This window comes from Rhipicephalus microplus, chromosome 8 (genome assembly GCF_043290135.1).
Source record: "Rhipicephalus microplus isolate Deutch F79 chromosome 8, USDA_Rmic, whole genome shotgun sequence".
In the NCBI taxonomy this organism is placed as follows: Eukaryota; Metazoa; Arthropoda; class Arachnida; order Ixodida; family Ixodidae; genus Rhipicephalus; species Rhipicephalus microplus.
Window position 1 is genome coordinate 77,840,087 of NC_134707.1, and position 21,763 is coordinate 77,861,849.

At 47.9% G+C, this 21,763-nt stretch overlaps 1 protein-coding gene and 1 long non-coding RNA gene across 4 annotated transcripts in view; one reads left to right on the forward strand and one right to left on the reverse strand.

The window, feature by feature from the left end:
• Nucleotides 1-21,763, reverse strand: part of LOC119185000 (protein dispatched homolog 1-like) — a 495,836-nt gene that overhangs the window by 209,327 nt on the left and 264,746 nt on the right. The gene's annotated exons all lie outside the window — the stretch shown is intronic.
• LOC142769181 (uncharacterized) lies at nucleotides 7,896-8,742 on the forward strand. The gene is made up of 3 exons (XR_012885696.1): nucleotides 7,896-8,069; nucleotides 8,125-8,238; nucleotides 8,537-8,742. It is a non-coding gene; the product is annotated as an uncharacterized LOC142769181 (long non-coding RNA).

Genomic DNA, 21,763 nt, shown 5'->3' on the forward strand with positions numbered 1-21,763 from the left:
GGCCGCCGTAACCATGATATCGCCACTCCCACTTCATTGAGGCAAAATGTTTTTGCCGGGCTCACTGCCGTCACGGACATCACTGCCGTCACGGATGTGACGTCAATAAGAATGCACAAGAACAATTGACAAAGAAAAAACAGGCTGAAATGTTTCAACTGGAAATTAGAAGCATCTAACACTCGGTCCGCAACGATATGTATCCGGGGTGCTTTTACAACAGCGCTACCAGTGTTGATGCCCGAGCATTCACAAATGCGTATCACGTCTTTCACATCTTCTGCCTTCCACAGAGGGCGCCGTGAGGCGGTGACTCGATTGTCGCACGCTCGATAATGCTCGGCTGGGTCTGATTTCAATACAGGCGAAATGCGAGAGGATCGTGTACAATGTGATGTCAGCGCACGGTAAAGCAAACCAGATTGTCGAAATTTCCGGAGCCCTGTGATAAGGCGATTGTCGTAATCATGCCTTTCGCGCACAACCTCTGATATTATTTATTTACAAACACACACTGCGCACGCTGGAAACCTCTGATATTATTTATTTACAAACACACACTGTGCACGCTAAAATGACTACAATTCCCACACCCATAACTACTGCGCAAATATTAGGCGCCCGAGTGCGCCTAGCCAGCTGACGTTGACCTAACTAGTGCCTGTTGCGGAATTAATAAAGTTGTTTATCTCTCTCTCTCTCTCTCACACACACACACACACACGCACACACACACATACACACACACGCACGCACACACACCAGTGCGAACACGAACGACAGCGGCACGGAGCGCTGATTCGAGGATATATACGTTCCTTTTCTCCAGGTAAAAAAAAAAAGTTGCAGTTTTCGTAAAAACGAGCAAGCTTTCAACGAAAATATTTATTTTCAGTTGACCTTTATATAATAAGTGTATGCATTTCAATCACTCTATGTTTTATTTACCCTTTTATGCTGGGTTAAAAGGGTGCGACGCAAGCCTGACGTGAAGATGGAGATAGCGGATAGGATAGACGACCGGTGAATTCCTCTGCATTTCGAAAATTGAATGCGCACCACGAGAAATAGCGGGCACCAAGACCTGTCGGGTAAGCATAAAAAAAAAGAAATGAAGAAAGAAGCAAGGAAAAATAAAAGGAAAGAAGCGAGCCGAGTACGTCGGAATAGGACGCCATCGACAAGCCACAGAATTCGAAAAACGCTTTACTTTAGTGCGCCGCAGAGAAGCCCTACTTCTTTCAGGAAATCGAAAACAAAAAATAAAAGTAAATAAAGGGTGCGTGTTGATCAAGCGGTTTACAAAAGAAGATTACCGCGACGGCAACGGTGGACAAAGCACACGTGGGGACTGGTGCGCCCTTCGAGACGTTCTCGGAATCGACGGGAACGAAAGAAATATGAGACGAAAAAAGAAAGGGAAGGGATGAACCGTACAAGACGTCACTCTAATGTCACGGGGACGAGAATGTGTTCGCTCAAGTTACACACCTAATTTAGCGCGTGTTCAGCTAGTGCGCGCTGGAGAATGCCTTAAATTTGTTGCCACAGCATTAATTGGACGAGCAAAGCTTTATTCTTGCTAGGCTCAACGTAACTTCAATGAGACTCTAGGTCTGGGCCTGATGAAATATGTTTCTACGCAAAAGCTCAGCTTACCGATTGATTTATACGTGGGGCCTTATTAACGTCTCAAAGCCACCGTATAATTACGAGAGACGCCGTAATGGAGGGCTCCCGAAATTTCGACCACCTGGGGTTCTGAGCACACGGGCCTACAGCATTTTCGCCTCAACGAAAATGCAGCCGCCCCAGCCGGGACTCAATCCCGCGACCTGCGGGTCAGCAGCCGAGTATACCTTAGCCACTAGACTACCGTGACGTGCCAAAATCTCAGCTGACTATAAAACAAGATTCGAAGCTGAACCTCTGAAGGTCGTTTTTTTCGGATAGCTTTCTGCCTGATTGTGCTATAAAAGTTTCTACGTAAACGCTGAGCTTACTATAAAATAAGATTCAAAGCTGGACCTCTAGATGTCGTCTTCTCGAGATGCTTTTCTGCCTGATTGTGCTATAAAAGATTCCCGAAACAGCCTCTGAGCCTCCAAACAGCCTCCAAAAAACGAGCGCGCTATACTTGCTCCGGGCATTGCCCGTGTTCGCGGCGCAATCGGGGACGTGAGCAGTTTGTGCACGTGACGTCACGATAAAATAAGCTTTCAATTCATCGATATATGAGAAGAATCTGTTGGTCTACTGCCAGTTTCTGCGGCACGGTTTGGAAACGCTGGCTTAGACGCGGTAGAATAGATGTGCACATTGAGTGCTCGAACGCGCGCAAGGCCATTGTTTTTGTTTTCAGGGCAGGCGTCTGTTCGATGCGCTAACCGCCGGGACACGAACGCATGCAATACGCAGGCACATTAGCTCCGCATCTAGTTGCGATTTTCGGAAAAAAATTTAAAAATAAGCGCACATTCCATTCCCTTATTGCGTCTCATTATTTATCTCAAGTTTCATTCGTCTATTCAAGCAGCAAATTACATAAAATACATAGGTGCTGTTAAATGATTCTCGCCACGTCGCGTCCTACTGTTGGCAACGTCAGAGTACAGTCCTCTACGTAGAGGACCACCGTCACAGCACTGCCGTGTACGTCATGTCCTCGTTCTCTGGGCGAACGCCCGCGAAAGGAAGGGAAAGCAGCGTTTCGTCTTGAAATTTGACCCATTTTCGCGGTGCGTAGCGTAGCGAATCTTGGCAGACGTGATCGTGAACGCCCCATGTTTACGTTGAGATCATCAGCTCAAAATTGTCACACCTGGTGAGTTGTCAAACCCTGTAATACAGCCTGAACGCACATGCAAAGTCCGATTTCTCAAGTTAGATGAGGGTCCAGTTACTGTACATTTCGTCCACTTTCTTTTTCCGCCGCAAATATACTGTCGGGTTTGGTGCGCCGATATAGTCAGTGGTCAAGAGAGCAATGACGTCAACTGAAAGCGCTACAGTGAAGTGGCCATGCCCATAGAGCTTCCTAAAGTTAACTAGAAGGAACTGTGGCGCAAAGATCGTTCAGCGACCATGGCGAAGACACTAGCGCAAGAGTTATCTCTAGTGTATCTTTAGGTACATCTATATGACCACGCCCACAAGGTGGACGCATCGAGCACAGCTCCTCTGAAGCAACATGGCGGTAGCCCGGCTTCATCTTCCAGACTACCACTTTCCAGACAGCATTCAGTCCAGCAGTGTTTGTTTTTTTAGGGGCGAAGCTTTTTATGGCGTGGCTTGTGCATCCCCCGCTGTCATTGTGCGTAGCCGCCGGTGGCACTTACCCGAGAGAGCGGATATGTGCCACAGGGGATAGACGGGTATGCGCCACAGGGGATAGACGGGTATGCGCCACAGGGGAAGGAGAGAGACGATCGCGCGACTACGATCGCGATGAAAAAATGCGAGACGGCGGTACTTGGATTGTTCACTAGATGGACGGACGGACGCACGGATGGACAGACAGACAAGCAGATGGAAAGACGCACGGACAGACAAACGCAAAGACGGACGCTATAGGACGGACGGATAGATGCACAGATGGGCGGACGGACGCACGGATGGACGGAAGTAAGAACGAACGGACGGACGGAAGCGCGGACGGACTGACAGACGCTTCACCCCACTCATCATCACTCACTCTAGAGATAAGCTGTGATTTGTTTTCTGACATCATTTGTTGTTACTGCCGCGAACACTGGCGACAGATGTATGCCCCGGTGACTTTCGAAGGAGGCCACTGAAAAACTCATAGCGATTTCGACAACCGTCGTCGGGAAAACGTAATGAATCGTAAAGAGCAGCTGTTACAAAATACCACTTCAGGGTCATTGTGCACCGAAAAGGCGAGACGGTGCGTGGTGGCACACACCCACTAAATAAGAACAGAAGCAATGGCACGGAAAGGCATCGCAGTCCTCATATATAGAAACGGCCGTCAGCTGCAGAAGGACACACAATGCGTCTCCCATCGGTTGAAGGAGGCACGCTAAGAGAACGACAGGCCCGGAAAAGACAAACGATCGAGGCGGCAGATTAATGGAGGCTGCGATGGTATACACGTATGGTAGCCGCGTTACGAAGGGCGAAGCGAGAGATCCTCTTGGTAGCAAAAAGAAAAAAAAAAGCCGTTGTACAAGGCGACAAGCCTTGCACTCATGTTTTCCTTCCCTCTAGTTGTTGGGATTGGTTCAGTAATGTTTAGCGCGACGCTTCAGGTATACAAAGCAGCATCGCAGCAGGTCATGCGTCTGAGTTGATACTTGATGAAGCCATGAAGTTCTCTGTTTTATCGAAGCAGAGGTGACAAAACAAGAACCTTTACATTTCGGTTTTGTCGTGCGCCTTAACAGTTCAACGGAGCCAAAGATAAGCAAAGGTCAAATGTAAAGGGAAAACGATGTTCCTCTAATGCACATGATGGTCAGACTGTTATCCTTTAGGCTATTGTTTCACTTCTTTCTGAAATGAGGCTCCGCTTGCAGCGTTTCTCGGCGCCAGAAGAGCAGCCCGCCGGTGAAGACAAGCAATGAGCACCGATCAAGAATAAGTGTGGGTGTAATGAAAAATATTCTTTATCGGGACTAAGGCTCATCACGCTTGTTTTGCGTGCCGTGCGAGGAGAAATGGACTTTGAGACGACGCGGTAACAACACACGCGACGTTTATGACAGAGCACGAAAGAAAAACATAGAACACAGAACCAGAAAAACCATGAAGCCGAATAAGTAACAAAACTGTCTGATCGAACGATAATACAAATGAACGCGAGTTCAAGGCTCAGAGTTCCAAAACCTCACAATGAGATGCGGGCCCCGACGAACGCCGAGGTGCAGGGCAGGAGGCGGCGACAGGCGGTCGGAAGCGGGGTGCGTCTCGATGTGTGACGCTATGGTGACGATGACGCTTGGCGGAGTTGTGGCGTGGGTACTACTACGGAGCAGTCAACCCGGATCGGAGACGCGATGCTCCATGCGTGTAAATGGCCAGCCCGTCCAGCGACGAGCTTGCGTCGAGACGCGATGCTCGGCGCAACCGTGGCCATTAGCCAGGCCACGGCCATCGCTGTGCCGAACGGCGGACCGTGGAGACGCCTCGCCGAGATCCGCGATGCCCTCGGCAAGGAAGAGAACAGCAGGCCAGGCCGCGCCCCGAGATGCAGTACTCGTGCCGGCAATGCCGCCCCAGCTGGTGGTTGGACGGCAGCAGCGTGGACAGCCGCGTTCCCTGGTCGGAACCTGGATCGCCTGCTTCCGACGCTTCGGCCCGCTGTCTCCCGTCTGCCGCTGCTTCGGCTCGTCCCCAGCCACAAAGCTTACCGCCACGTAATGATCACACGTGGCCCAATCGTGGCACGCCACCTCTATGGGCCACCACAGGTCATCAGCTGATTGGCTGACCTCACGCGCACAGTTGGCTCAAAATCCCACGCGCCTTGTTCCGCACTTCCGTCGCTGTCATCGTTTTCTTCACTCATCACAGTGGGCTCATAGAGAAAGAAGACAAGAGCGGACACTCCGCGAAACCTGGCCTCAGGAAGTGCGTCACGACTATGTAACGAACTAGTGCTCTCACCAAACGTCAGAGGGCGCAAGCGCAAAAAAAAACAGTTATAATCAATGCAACAGAATTGTTTTCACAAATTAATAATTATACGCTCAAATTTGGTATGTTCTTTATACATAAAAACGATTTATTCAACACACCTTACGCGATTATTGTTCTTCAGCCGTACTGTCATAAACACCATCTACCCAGCGACAAGCCCATGCATGACTGACAGCGAGAAGCTTTCGTCGCTTTCATCAACGTCGGCTGCGTCGGCGTTTTCGTGCGTGAGATAACAGGTGAGGCACGTTTTCAAGCGGAGCTTGTTGAATGACATGTTGTTGGTCTTGTTGGGTCATTTTTTCAGAAAACGGTTACGCCTGCGCGAATAAGACACCATGCAACAAACATAGAAAGATGCACACACACACGTTGCGCTTCGTGTGTGCGAGTTTGTTTCTTACGTGGCGTCTCATTCACGCAGTTGTAACCTTTTTCTGAAGCTTGTAAGGACTGGGAGGTTCGCTAAAAAGAAAGTTTGTGGCTCTATGCGGCGGCTAGACGGGAACATAGTGCAACGTATGCAGTATAGCAAAGGCGGCACGGCGTCAAGCCGAGGCGACGCGTGCTGCGTCTGCCACGGACGCGAGCGTCTGTGCGCTGAGCATAGCTGGGCAGCTAGGTCATAGGCTCGGTGGCTCGGTGCAAAATATTGAGAATCGTTCGCTGGGCCTCGCATGCTTCACGACGCGTTTCCCGAAGGCTCGGAACACGAATAATTCTTGGTGTGCCGGAGGCAAATCTGGACTAGCCAAGTGGCCATCATCTTCGTTTTTTCGCTAGCCTTGTGCCACTAGTGCAAGCTGCTCACAATTTTTTTGACGTTTCCAATATAATTTTACCGCATAAATTTCAACTACGATTTTTATTCCCAATGTACTGCTGATACTGCGTACGTACGAAGGTGTTCTAAAGTTCCCAGGCCGCGATACCATTGCATTCACGGGATAGCGGCCTCGAAACTTCTGAAGATCTTTGTACGTGGTCTTGACGTATATCTTTGTAAGTCAGAGTTTTATGGGTCAGAGATGTATCACTGGTTTTGTATTGTGCATCGATTAGCTAATCATTCAAAGGGGTTTGTTGGTACACTTATGACGTGCACATATCTTTTCCGTAATTTGACAGCGAAGCATCCACTTACTAACATTTTCAGACCGCGCTGATGCCACGCCGTCCGTCGGTCCAAGCTACGGCAGCTACTGCTGTGTATCGTGATGCTTCAACAATGGCAGAACTCACAAGAAGCCTGGGACGAGTTTCTTCCGCATACCACGGGACGGCAGGTGTGTTAAAGCTTTTGTATGGTTTGCATGTCTTTAGGCTTACTGTTCGTACTTGCTCAGTGAGGGTAACAATAAAAAATCACTATTCAAGCACTTCCCCTTTCAGCTGATAGTTCATTGCCAATGCAGGATGGAAGCATGGATGCAGTATGCTGGACGCGCTGATCTCCTGAGTAAGCCAGCAAGCCTATTGTGCGCAACGTACAGGGTTTGTAGCGACCATTTTACTGCTCAAAGTTTCATGGACCCTGGGCACACAAGGCTTAAGAGAATGACTGTTCCCAGTGTGCTACCAGCTGCACCATGTAAGTGATTGACTGAAACTCAAATATGTGCAATAGCAGCCACTTGTATTCAATCAGTGGCGACAGTTAACCGTGAAGATCTTTGTAGCCGATGGAGAAACCTCACTATAGAAGTAACACTTGGAAAGTCTTAATTTTTGTGAATTGTGGGCTATTTCCTTCCTAACAGCAGCTTTACATTTCTCTCGTTTTTTGATGCTCTGGACCTGCGCAACTTGTTTTGAAAGACTTTAAAGGGCTATTTCACGTTATCTTCAAGCCTGAGTGCACATGTACGTATACCTTTCATTAGTGAAAGCTGCCACTGTTGATAATTCCAAAAATCACAAATTACTTGTTTCCTAGTTGGTGCCTTCTCTTTTCTTCCACGTTCGACCAATTTATGCGTTTGAAAGAGCTGTTTAAGTTTCCCCATGCTACAAGCTTTGTAACTTGTACCAACTGCACATATATGCAGGTTCTCTGAGCGTCGCTACAAGTAGTGACTGTGACATGGCTGCAGAAGCTGCACAGCAAGGTGCGGATGAGCTTCAGTTTGTGTTATTTTAAGCCTCTTACTGACACATTGTCGTAATTTCATTCCTTCAGGACCTGCGGTATAGGCTTCAAAAAGCGGCTCCCACACATTGAGGTGCCCCGATGAGCAGGCTGCGTTCAGTGTCACGATTTCTTTTTTTTTTACCCAAATTGACTGTTGACCAAACCTCTGCAGGTGGCAGCTCCCTTGTAGCTGGTGAAAGAATTTCTGCTGACTTCGTCTTGCCGGAGAAAACCTTAACCAGTCGTTCAGCTGTCACAAAAGGAACTTGTGTGACCGGTAAGTTGCATGTTCACTTCAACATCAGAGTGGATTGATATAGAGACTTACGCAGGCCGCTCGCAAGATTGTTCCGACAGCACTGTCCGAGGCACTGAACAAGCTTCACAAGACCGTCCAGAAGACGTCTCCGCCAACAGCTCCACGCCTGAGTGCCCTAGAGAAAATGGTGACTATGCTTTTATTGAAGCCGTTTTTAATGTGCTATTTTATGTTTAGGACATTCTGAGGAAACTATCCTCAAAAGGACACTACGTGTGCACTTACAAAATGTAAGGGTGGGCTCTCCGTGATTTCCATTTTTTTGTGCATTGTCAACATTGTGAATGGTTTGTTTTTAGGTAGTGGAATCGACAACTTTGCACCACAGAAAGTTGTGCACCTTGGGTCTGAAAGAGCGAGGAAAGTGCTCGTATGGGATTATTTGTTCTTCGCTTTTACATCCATTTTTTTTTTGTTTATTGCAGTGCGTTCCTGTGTGCCAGCGACAATGTCTCCATCAATGAAGTACAAGCAAACCATTAAACATCTGCAAGCCAAAGTAGCAGCACAGCGGAAAACTATCAAAAGACTGCGGAGACAGCCTCACCAAGCACCGTCATCGACTTCAAAGGCCCTTGAAGTTATCCGACCGCACGTCACCGAGGAGGTTTTTCAACTTCTTTCTGCACATGTTAACTTGAGGCCCAAACGCAAGGGCAAGCAGTTTCCCGTGTGGTTCAAGAAATTCGCTCTTCACTTAAACTTCCGAGGTCCGCGAGCATACCGATTTCTGGCTCCATATTTTTCTTTGCCCTCCCAGCGTTCATTAAGGAGGTGGCTAGCTAATGTAAAGATGACTCCAGGCATCATTCCAGGAATCTCTCTGAACTTGCGACAAACATTCACTCCCATATTATCGATGATTCCGCTGCATATTATGTAGCTGGTTTTTTCATCAAACACTTCCTTCGGAATGCATGTGACGGTTGCAGTTGCCCACAGTTACTGAAAGACGACAGTGAGACGCTTAAGGGTACCCACCAGTATTTCACAATGCTCAAAGCATACCACGTCCCCAGCAAACTTTTTGGGAATCTCACTGTGCCATCAGAAGCAGCTTTTGCATATACAACAACTTGAATCTCACTTTCTTGCCATGATTGAGGCCACTGCACATCACCTGAAAGTGTGCGATGTTTTGTATCACCATCTGTCAAGTGTTGGCGATTTTCATTTCTGCTCTGCTGGGTGTCGCGCGAAGTTTCTGAAAATGTTTTGCCGGGTTCGTTTATGTTGGCATGTGCGTTTTGTGAACCGAAACTTAGATAGGGTTAGGTTCCAGTCTTCAATCTCAGGCATACAGCTTGACAAGTTCAAAGGTTAGCAATTAGCGGCGGGTTTACACTAAAGTATTCGAGTTGAGCCGAATCCTGCAATGGCTTTGTTATGTTATTACTTCGTTACAGCAGACTTCATTATGGTCTTATATGCTTATATTCAGCTCAACTGGACTAGCCACTCCTTCGTTGCATACATTGTTTAGGTTACCCGCTATGAGGAGTAGGGACACTGTGTATTCGCTCGAAGTGATTTGCATAACCTTAAAAAGAATGTTGGGTGTCCTGTCTGTATGTTTGTAGCAAATGCGGGCGAACTGTACACTTTACTGTGGCTCGCTCTGTCACTGTGTGTGCTTTATTTCTCCAGCTCAAGTAACATATCGATAACAAAACCGCTTGTTGAAATGTCTTCGAGCGGGTAAGGAACACAGTATGAAGTGGGCACGGTTCACGTTATCACGCTTTTCGTATTTTAGCTTCTCATCAACCTCTTCATCTCGCCCATCAAAATTTTCAAAAGAATACCCAAACTTGTAGAGTTTGATGGGGTTGCGGACGCTGCCATTTTATTTTTATATAGCTTGTGAGTGATAACGTACGATGTAGAGCCTTTGTGAAAAATAATGAGCCAAAGTGGTTTCCTTCTGCTATTTATTAGCCCTGTAATACCGCTCTCGTAGCACCAATTAAAGTCCACAGTTTTGGATAAAGTGATGACTACAATCTATTTTAGCTCGCAAGCGTCACAGCAACACCCAGACGCAAATCACTTGGGATCTTAAGTTTTTGATGAAGGCGACGCATAACAAAAGCCACAAGACCTGCCAGTGTTGTAGCATAAAGTTTGTCTTTCACGTAGTGAGCAAGCTGCAAAGCCTTACCTTTCTGAGGACAAGCAGGCATCAAGTCTGCTTTTTTTCATTTTGGGCTAGCTGTTCTTAAGCACAGCCAGCACACTGCACCTTTGCCTTTCTGCTATATTGTGTTGTGTGGTTTCTGTGCGCTCTTTTTTTCCATGCATTATTTCGGTTAACCCCAGGCGTGATTCGCGACTTCATTGCTGTGTATATGTCACTTCTTCCTTCTTCATCAGCATTGTGCGCTGTGTTTTTGCCATAGATCCTTACTTACCCACTGGCCCGGTGTGTCATACTTCACCAGCTTCTCGGCTTCTGCCAACTCTAGCGATGTGTGCGTTGTCTGTGTTCTCTATGTATTTGTTACAATATTTGTTACAATTTATTTGTAAGGCGAGATGCATTTGTTGTCTACCTTTGTCATATTGTGCTTTTTATATTCTCATACTCTACCTTGTCTTTGAATAAAACATTGCGGATGCTCTGTTTCTTTGACTGATATATACATTGATCACTTGTTCCAAAAGAAAAACACAAGCTCGATGAATAAAACCGTAGTGAATTATCATTACCTGCATCTCTGTTTATTATAACTTAATCGAAATAAAAATTACGTCACAACCGATTCGCACGAACCACTGAACAAAAAAAAAAAAACAGGGAATCGCTAAATCAAAACGACCTACAAAAACTATTCATTTGGGCGATGAATAGTGGTCTGAAATCATGAACTTTCGTCATAGCCAAACGTCGGTTATGCAAAGTAATTCAAAATTTGCGCCAGTGAAACCGAAACAGGAAGCGCACGCCACTTGCTCTCACCAACCACTAGGTGTGCTAGGGTCGATTGGGCCGCTGGGGTCTACGGGAGTGTCCACTCTTAACCTTTAGTTCTCTATGGTGGGCTTGGGGGGAGCGCGCGTGGGTGTCCATGTGCGTAATAATAAAAAAAAATCAACAACATCTTTCCAAAGCGAACCCTGATGGTATGCGAAGTAGCAGCGTTGCGCGCGGACGCGATTGGCGTTTTGGACTCGCGCCTCGTCGGTGTCGTTGGTCTTCCGCTGCCAACGCTTGCGTTGGGCTTCCTTGGCTCGCGCCTGATCGGCGTTGCAGGGGCGACGTCGTCATTCGCGAACGCGATCGGCTCTGCTAACCCTCGCAATGCCGACGACGGCCGGGTTATGCTAAATCGCTTCAGCGCATGTTTCGGCGGGTGAAAGAGCTCCGCTTTCCGGCGTCCCCTCCATCGCAGATAAACGAGCCGAAAGAGTGCTCACTCGATGCGCGCTCGAATGTTGCGAGCAGTGGAGAGGGTGATGCGAAAGAGAGGTGACACGCGGCGAGCGCGCCGTAGGCAAGGGGGAGAATGACACCACCGATGGACTGATATGGCTGTACCCTTTAGATCAGGCACTGCGCACTGCGAGCAACACACTCTAGGGAGTGTTGACTGCAAGGGAAGGCGGGAGCTATTGGCACCGCCCCAACATCTGCGCCGGGGGAAGCGCGGTGCGTCGTCGTGTTGGCACGGAGACACGGACGGACAACGTTACACAGGCTTGTCAAAGAGCTGCTTCGCATCTAATGACCGCAGGAGTGTTGCGTCCTGCGACGGCCTACAGTGCTCTTCTGTAGTAGGATAGACCGTACTATAAATCATTTACCATTTCTTCTAAACGCAGAAGTTGTGCTCTAATCGTGCATCTGTGTTCACTGGGCAGAGCAGAGACACATGGGATCATGCGCCTCATGCAGCATGCATGAGGCGCGCATAACTTATTACGCAAGCGTCTCCTCTATTTCTTCAAAATGAGCCCCATTCGGCCGTTCACTCCCCTCTCCCATCGCCATTTTCCACTCTCCCCCATCGGCTATCCTTCAGGTTTATTTCGCGTGTACGGAGGAGAGGTGCTGTCTCGCGACGAATGGATTTCTCGTTCGGTCGCGTTCATATTCGGGGTTAGGGGCGGTTGCACCCTTCAGGCGCTCCCAATGCAACTGTCGGCACGCTGCGGTGGTTTAGCGGTTATGTCGCTCAACTGCTCACCGAAAGGTCACGCGATTGAATCCTGGCTGTGGCAGCTGCATTTCCGATGAAGGCGACAAATGTTTGAGGCCCACGTACCTGGACTTAGGTGCACGTTAAGTAATGCCAAGAAGTCAAAAACTTCCGGAGCTCTCCCGTACGGCCTCCCACATATTCACAGCTGACACTTGTGACGCTCTAGTAGCTAAAGTACTCGGCTGCAGACCCACAGGTCGCGGGATCAAATCTTGGCTGTGGCGGCTGCATTTCCGATGGAGGCGGAAGTGTTGTAGGCCTGTGTACTCAGATTTGGGTGCACGTTGAAGAACCCCAGGTGGTCGAAATTTCCGGAGCCCTCCACTGCGGCGTCTCTTATAATCATATAGCGGTTTTGGGACGTTAAACCCCACAAATCTATCTAATCTACACTTGTGACGCGCTGTTTGAACACGAAGACACACGAAACCCAGAAGTAGAACCACATGGCCACAATTGACGATATGCGGTATGACGACGACAGTTGTTTTCCTGTCGTCTGTTTTGCGCAGGCTAACGCTTTCTTCCTTTCACTCCGTACATTTGCGCCCTGTTTCAGTCAAATAAACAGTTGTTAGTTCGTACCCACCTGTGGCCACTACCTGTGGCTTTCCTGTGGCTTTCTTAGAGCAGCAAGGTGGCAAGTTGGGCTAGTTGGATAACGTTCATGATTGAAAATTTTTGTTGAAGCGCAGTGAAGACAGAAGAGGCTGACAAGGACAGCGCTTACTCCCGCAAGCGCTGTCCTTGTCAGCGCTTGCTCAAAAAAAAAATTCAATCATGGCTCTCTTAGAGTTTAAACAGCACGTCGAAAGTGCCAACCATGTAAACTCGGCCAAACTTCAAGCTATCGTGCATGAGTCGCAGTTTCACGGGAGAAGCTCCACGCGCCATCGGTCATACGTCTCGTGTTTGTAGTAGTAGCCACTTCTCGTTTATTCCTTAGGATGTCTGCTGGACGGTCATGCATGCTCTTTAAGTTTGTGATCTTGCCCGTGTACCCTTAATATTTGGGCAGTAAGAGCGCAAAAACTCACAGGACGAAGAGAAGACACACAAACAAGCGCTGCGCTTGTTTGTGTGTCTTCTCTCCGTCCCTTGAGTTTGTGTGCTTTTACTGCCCATAATGCATCACCAACTAGCCCAACTATCAGTCTTGCTTTAGTGTATCCTTACTAGCCTATAGGCTGTCTCCACTATGAACTAGTGCTTGCTATAATTCGATGCCCACGGGGACAGCCTTGTGCTCTCCCACAGTCGAGTGCCCAGTACTCTAAATCGTTACCCACTCTTTCTAAACGCATTTCTTCAGAATTGGGACGGCTCTTTGTTCAACGTAGTAGAGTGAAATGTACCCTGAATCGTTTACCACTTTTTCTAAGCACATCAAGACGGCTCACTGCGTTACACGGTGGCTAAGTGCGAAGTACTCGAAATCGTTGAACACTTTTAAACGCGGAGCATTTCTCAGTCGCACGACATTACGCTTCGGCAGCGGCGGCGCCGTTCACACCCCTCACTGCGAATGCTCGGCTCGTCTCGTGCCGGCCCTGGAAGACACCCGCAAAACCGTCGCTCCAGGCGGGCGTTCAGCAATCTGAGCATGAGCAGTGGGGGTGCGGACCTCTCCCCCGTACTCCTCAAACGGGGGCGGTGTGTATATCCTCCCGACTTCCGGGTTGGATTTTGGTCCCCAGAATTTCCCGAAGCTTCCACAACTTGGTGTGTAGATGACGAAGATAAAAAGAGAAGCTTATTATTTCCGTGATGCTTGTGGTTTTGGTGTGGCGTGATGTTCAATTAATTGGACGCTGAAACTTAATTAAAGCGTTAAGTAGCGGGCCTGCAGCAACACAAAGCAAAATTACTAAGGAAAATTGTGACAAATTCTGGAATGACTGCAAGTTATTATTCAAAATTTAACAAATATAAAAAAGCTACAAAAAAGCGGACCCTAATTTTCACCGTTACACTCCTAGAACGCTGTGCTTTGTTGAATGCCACCATGTTTTCTTCTTTCTTTCGGGATCTCCTGGCGAAATTTGGACAAAACTCTATAGAGGGCACTCGTAGATGTCCAAAATATTGGACAACTGGTTCTTGAGGAAGAAACACGCTGAAATGTTTGTAGTGATTGAGCATTTGATGTCCAATACATTGGAAAAATCGCCATAGCTTGAACTCAGGAAGTGGCGGAACGCGCTTCAAGGAAATTCAGTCAAGGGCGTCTTTACTTGGCTTTCGCTTGACTTGCCGCTTTGCTTGACTCGATCAGGAAGCCGAGCATGCGCAGTGGGGGTGCCGACCTCTCCCCCGCACTCTTCGACCACAGGCAGTGTGTGTATATATGAGTGGCGGATCGCGCGTCCGGAATTCAGTCAGGGCCTCTGCTCTCCGTCCACTACAACGACGGCACCTAGCAAACAAGACACACCTTTTTTTCACACTTCTTGCCTTCACTTCTCCTTCATTTCATAAATAAGAATAATAAAGACAAAATAACAAATAAGCATTCCCAAGCCATACCTAATTGTTGAGTAAAATGAAATTGATTGATTGATTGACTCTGCCATGCGTTACGAGCAGGCCTGGCGGTTTTTTTTGGGGGAGGAGGGGGGCTTCTTTTGTGTTGGTTAATTTTTCTTGTTACCTTGAAAACTCTAGCGACTCTTGCACTGTTTAACGTCCCTTGGTGCTAGTTCACTCTACACCTTCTCACAGGAGGGAAAAAAAGAAACGCCGCCATGCTGGAGTGCGCGCTTGAACGCAAAAACTGACGTCACAGCCTCGGCAGGGCACTTTCGGGGGGGGGGGGGGGGGGGGTGGAGGTGGAGCCGATTTGCGCGGCCCAGAAGAGGCTGGGGTGGCGTCCAAGGAGCTGTTTTCGGAAACGTCTGTACTCCCTCTTTTTCTCTCAGTTTTCACTCTTCCTCCTCTTAGGGAATATAAGAGGATACCGCTCCTGTTTAGGAATCACTAGGAAAGGGAGTTAGGGAAAAAAAGGAAAAGTGGAGACGCGAGTGAGTAGGCGCGTTGGGACCACGCTAAGCGCGCACGCAGGAAGTATTATACAAGGACCGCTCGATGGAAGTTAAGGAGAGCGAAAAAGGGAGAGAGGGAAAGCTCGGCATTCCACAAATTGATCAGAATTTGCCGGCTGTTCACCGTCTTTCGCGCTTTCTCGCCGAGCCAAACGAGCGTTCCCGGTTCCTGGTGGGAGCAGGGTTTAATAATAGCAAGCACTGCGCAGTTAAGTTTCCCGCTTGCTTCCTGTTGGTACAAACACGTGCATCACCCCAAGTATACATATGCTGGAGAGATGAGCGCGTTGTTGATTGAGCAGCGCCTCTGCTTCCTCTTGGTCACGGCTTTATCTTTCACTTCCGCTTTGAGCTTCTAACAGTGTCGACTTGAAAGGCGACCTCGGAACTTATGCCGACCTCATACTTTTTTTTTTACTTTTGGAATCTGTGTCTTCGGTGCAAGCCGGGGTGCTACTTGTAAGTACGCGAGTACTCTAGTGTGCGCCGGGAAAGCCCGCGGTTCCGCCTAAGAAAGACTCTGAAGAAACAAATTATTTTACCTGTACCGCTAAATTACCATTGTTCAACAACGAAACACCACTCTTGCTGCGCCGACACGGACACCGCCACTCGAGACAACAGCGCACGACAGAAATGCAGTTCACGAAGCTGACCTGCGAACATCTTAGTAGCTAAAGGCAAAGATGTAGTTAGACCTTTTTTCCTGCAAGGCGGGGGGTTGGGGGGTGCTGTGCCACCCCTTGGCTACGCCACTACCTTAAGGTAGCAAAATAGTGACACTAATTTTACATCTAAGCTCGCATACCAATACCCACGCCTCTAATTCTAATGCTTTATTTGAGCTGACAAACGCATGATCATCATGTCCTTGGAAAGCTGCATCAGCCCGGCGAACATGAGTTCTCTCACGGATCAGCGGTCAGCGCAGCTTTTGGAAAGTATTGTGCTGTTCGGACGTTCGTACGATCGATTCCCTCTGCACGTGGAAGTTTAAAGTGAATGCTTCGCGCGGGCTAGGTTGCTCAGGCTGCGAAGAGATGAACGACGTCACCGAAGGCGCAGCCAATGGCACGCGTCGTTGCGTACGACTCGGAGAATGGCGTCACTATTGGCGCTCCGAACAGCGCGCGCGCTTGTGTGCGACGTGGAGAACGACGTAACTGACGACGCAGCCAATCAAGACCGTTATTGCAACCCGTGGCGGACGGGTTTTCGTTTCCTTTAGTCATAACAGCTTTTGCGGTAAAAGTTGAGCTGCCGTCGTTGTACACAGCTCTAAGTGAGAAGCAACTTCCGCCACAACGCTGGGCGATCCTCGCTTCCAAGGCGGTTACTAATGGTTCGCAGAGGCAACGAACTGTTTTGCGAAAAGTACACCAGGGCAACAAAGGTAGGCCGAGACGACGAGAGAGGCGTGCTCTGCAGCCTCCCAATGCAGGCTCGCCCGCTCTCTTAATTCGCGTGGGTTGCCCCGCTACTAGGCCGAGGTTTTTGTGCTTGTGCCCTTCGGGCGCAACTTCTGCGCGGCGACACTCCAGGCTTCATGCGTGCCAACGTTCCTGCTTTCCGTGGCAACGGTTGTCCGTGCGAAGTTCGCCGTGTGCGTTCAATTAGCGCCTGCACCGCCGAGGCGACGCGCTGCGAGGCCGCGAGGGGCAGGAAGGTGCGAGGAACAGCTCGTTACGGCACGCTCAGGACTGCTTTTGGTAACAAGCATAGATGAAGAGCGAGGCCAGGAGGAAAGAAGAAGTTGCGTTGAGCCATGAAGGAAGGAAACAAGCACTCATCGGGTTTCAGAAGGAGTGGCTCAGTAAAACGTTTTTCAGGACTTGTAAAGTAAAACCCTATCGCGCGAAAGCATAGAGTTGAGTACTATAGAGGGAAAGCTGGCCCGAAAGAGCGCAGACCACAGGAACACCGCCATCAGGCTCCCATTGTCATGGCTGCCTTGCAAGTATTTACAGATCGGCTAAAAATAGCGCTGTTTGACGCTGTAATACAATCAATACGAATGAAGCACGTGTATTTTAACACATTAGAAAAGTGCCGGCAGTGTTCAAATAGATATAGCGCGAGAACAAAACAACGACACCTCAGAGACAAGAAGGACACGATGTGTCGTCGTTTTGTTCTCGCGCTATAACTATCGTCATGCCATACTAACTAGCCCAAGCTGCCACACTTCTAAATTCAAACACATGTTTGGAGCACTTTCAAGAGTGATTCAAGACTATACAGGCAATTTACTGCACGCAGGACTCGTGTAGCAGGAAAGTGCTTTTGCAGGAACTTTTGCTAGAGGGCGCCACCATATTAACTTGAGTTAAAGATCGCTGCCATTTGTGCGTCTTGTGACTGAATTATGTGTCGTCATGTGCCGTCATCGCACTTTCTGTTGATAGGAGCTTAGCTTCGAGTGAGCTCATTTCAACTAAACGCGATGAAAAAAAAATAATGTCAGCGTCAAGTCTATAGCATATGTCTCAAGAGCTGGTACCACTCGCACGATAGTTTAATGGCATCTCCCTTGCGGTCGGAGATTCCAATGAATGGACCTTATGTGAACAGTTTCATCTAGTGTCTGTGCTATAACATTAGGCTCAGAGGGTGCAAGGAACACACGCTGGTACCGTCAGTGCTGTGTTCTAGTACCACCCTTGTTCCTTAAACATGAAGCTGTTCATTGGTCAAGCCTTTGAAGTCCGCGAACCGTCGTAAATCACAGTCTGATTCACCCACAGCAAGTGCTTGGGCAAATCTCACTATGGGTATGCTCCACTCCTGCCACCATGCACTCCCACTACCTACTTTCAAAACTCACCATTATGCCCTCTACTGCTCCCACCACTCCCCCACTTTGGTCATAGACTTTATGCCGCGTCATTCGCACTTCATCCAACTTCATTCAGCTGCATCCCACTTTATTCGACTTCATCCCACTTTATTAAACTTCACTCAACTTTATCACACCTTATTCGACTTCATCTCCCTTTATTAAACTTCATTCCATTTTACTCGACTTCATCCCACTTTATTCAACTTCATCCTACTTCATTCGACTTTATACCACTTTATTCGGCCTAATTTCACTCCACTATATCAACGTTGCATCACCTGGTTCGCTTTCTTTATCAACGTCCACCAAGCGGAACTGACAAATTTTTTTAAACGCTATTTCGCAGTATTTCTCGAGAAAGGATGCCTCAGGCGTTTCTGTGCTGAAGCGGAAAGAAAGAAAATGTGTCGATTAAACTACATCGTATTAGAGCCCAACGTTCTTTGCCTGGATTTGTTTCTCACCCTATGAACCTTCGTTTATGAACTGAGCACGGAAGCCTGCTTCTTAGGACAAGTCGGTGAAGAAGACGTACGTTCTGTTTGTCTGGATATTTCCTAAATTGTATCGTGTTAAACGTTTGCGTCACGTAAGATCCAGGATCCGAACACCTACCTTGCTTCCCACTCCTTGTTAAACTGTTAGACTTCTTACTCCTTCAAATACATTTATGCAAACGGTAGCGCCAATATTCAGTCTTTTTTTTTGTTTGACTGATGGACACGGCGTAGAACTCGTTTCGAATAAAAGTGACGTTCAATTATGTACACATTGAGTCATTTTGTGCACTATATTATGTGTCTTCTTTTTTTATATTCTTTTACCGCAGGGCCAATGTTTCGCCAGGAAATCTGCTCAGATAATGCGGTGCACAGCGAGGCGCGAATTGGAAGAGAAAGAAATATGCAAAAGAAACAGCTCCAAGCTTTCAAGTACAAGACCTCTTCTCGATTTTATCTATTGTGTAAACGCGAAAAAAAAGAAGAAAATGACCTGACAGCAGCCACCTGACTTCCACAAGGCAAACTTCACGCCGCGCCATACGTCAGCCTCATCTTCCTTTTGAATGAAAATCTTCGGCGAACTCAATCAATACCAATCACTTCAACGGCGCGTATCTTTGCCAGGTCCACCGAATTCCGATACAATGTACGTTGCTCTGTATCATACAGTCTTTAGAGATTAACTTGCTTCCGCCGTCTTCAAGGCCACATTTTCGTCTTTATAGCTATTTTATGTTTATTTTTCTCGGTCGTGTCTTACTTCATTCACTCCGGGCACATGAACTAATCTTACGTCCCTTATTCTCTTTTATTTCCCTATACGACCGTGCGCTGTGACGTATGCGCTGCCGGAAGGCCGTCCTGGGCGCCTTTCACGATGTCCCTTAAATTACGAATTCGGGGAAAAAGGGAAGTGATGCACGCGACTGGGCGAAGCGCGGTACCGTTATCCTTTGGCTCTATCTTGCCCGACCTACAACTGCCGCAACCCTACAACTGCCAAGTGTAGGGACATACCTCCCTTCAATCATTCCCGCAGGCTCCCATTCTCTCTCTCTCATCCTTTTCACATTTCCCTAACTTCCGAAAAGACCGGTCTCCTCGATTTACCCCCTTTTCTCTGTGTCCTTGTTTTCCGTCTTCCGGAAAAGAACTTTTTTTGTGATTGTCGACATTTCCCAACTGTACTTGAGGTGCCCTGCGAAACTGTCCGGCGCGCGAGTGCGCCCGGGAGCCGCGGTCCCTGGATGGGCCCCGGCCCGTTGCCACGGCAACGCCTTCCACTTGAACCTGTCTCCCCATCTCCCAACCATCCATTTCTCCCAGCATAGAACGATTTCTTTTTCTCTCCCTCCGAAACATTCCTCTCACGTTCTCGCTTTCCTCATTTCTTCCCTGACGGGACCACACCTTCCCTAGTCATTAGTTACCCTTTCCCCGCTTGGTTTCCCGTGTCCCTCTCTTCTTTTGCGAAAAGAAGAGGAAATGCAGGCGTTCGTCTCAACTTCTCCTCGCTTCCTTGCTCCGTTTAGGCGGTTCGCGTATTTCCGACAATCCTTTCTATCCCTTTCTTTCCCACATATGTTTCTTTTTTCCTCTTCTGGCTCGGCAGTATCGGAAAATTAGCCGCGCGCGCCGAAGTCGGTTACTAATGGCTTCGGCAATAGCCACTGACCTTGACTGTTTTTTTTTGTCTCTGTACACTCGCGCGTCTTTAGCTCTGCTTTTTCTTCGTTCGTCCTTTAGCCATTTCAAAGTAAGGGCTTGCGTTTGTTTTATTTTACGTAAATGCCGCCAAAAAAGGGATAATTTATTTGCCGATGTTGTTGCAACGTCATTAACCCATCTTTAATAGCGACACATAGCAAGGAGGCACTCAGAAACGAGGAAAACAAATGAGAGGGCCTGTGCCATTTCTTGACCCCCTTTCGTTGTCCCTTCGAATTTTGCCAGGCCATGCACCTACTACAGTATCCCAAGAACACGTTTTAGTTCATTTAATCGTCTGCTTTCAAGATATAATTTATGCATGTGTCTATACATTTGCGCTCTCTAACTCGTTCCTGCAGTGGGCATTATATGAGCTGATATACAAAATATTGAGGCTGTCCGTCATTCCAGTTTGTGCAAGAACAGTACTGGAATACGAGGTTACCAGGCGATGGTATCGACAGTTTGTGACGTTTTTTCTAATTAATATAATAGCCTCATTTTTTGTTGTTGTGAGGAGAGGGAAGGGTGTGTGCGCGCACGTGCGTTTTTTTCCTGAAAACGTTTTTTTTTTGTCATCGTCGTCGGTGTTATTGTTGGGCTGCAATCCACGTCATGCGGGTGGTTGTCCTGCTAGGGAAGCTTTGGTATAATACGATTTGTCAGACCAAAGCGACATACCACCCTAAACCATTGAGTGCTTTATGCAATATTGATTGAAGTGTTGCATGCCCTGTTTCCTTATGGCAGGACAAATTCACCAAAAGAAATGGGTGGGGTGGCGGAAAGGAAAATAACAGAAACAAGTCCGCTTGAGTGCAAAAGCTCGAGCGTGAAAAGTTCAGCGAATTTTTTGGAGATTCCTACGTACACGTGCGTAAATAAAGTTTGCGGGAGTGGGCGTTCGTGAAAGTAAGTTCAAAGTGATTTTGTCAAAGTTAAAGAATAACTGTCATGTAATGTCATTGATTGCAACAAGCTGTAATTTGTAATCTTAGTTCATCGTAGCTCAAGAAATTCCAGAAATTTGCTTAGTGCACGTCACTCAATCTTTTAGGAGTAGCTTTACTTAGGGGTTATTACTTAGCAGTAAGCGGGCGAGCTGATGAACCAGCTCATTGCCGTTAATCTTTGAATGCCCAGGAACCCAGCGGAGGAAAACAGTGGAAGGTTTCAGTGTCGAGACTACTCGTTCGATTCCTGTTCTAGAAAGTGGGCAACGCTTGCTTCTGTTTATTGCATAGGCCCCATCGGGCACCATTCCTTTCCTGACCCACACCTTCGGAGAACGGCGGGAGTTCCGTGAAGAACGACGAGACGACCTTCTTGCGCCGTACTATCAATGAGGTGTACTTCC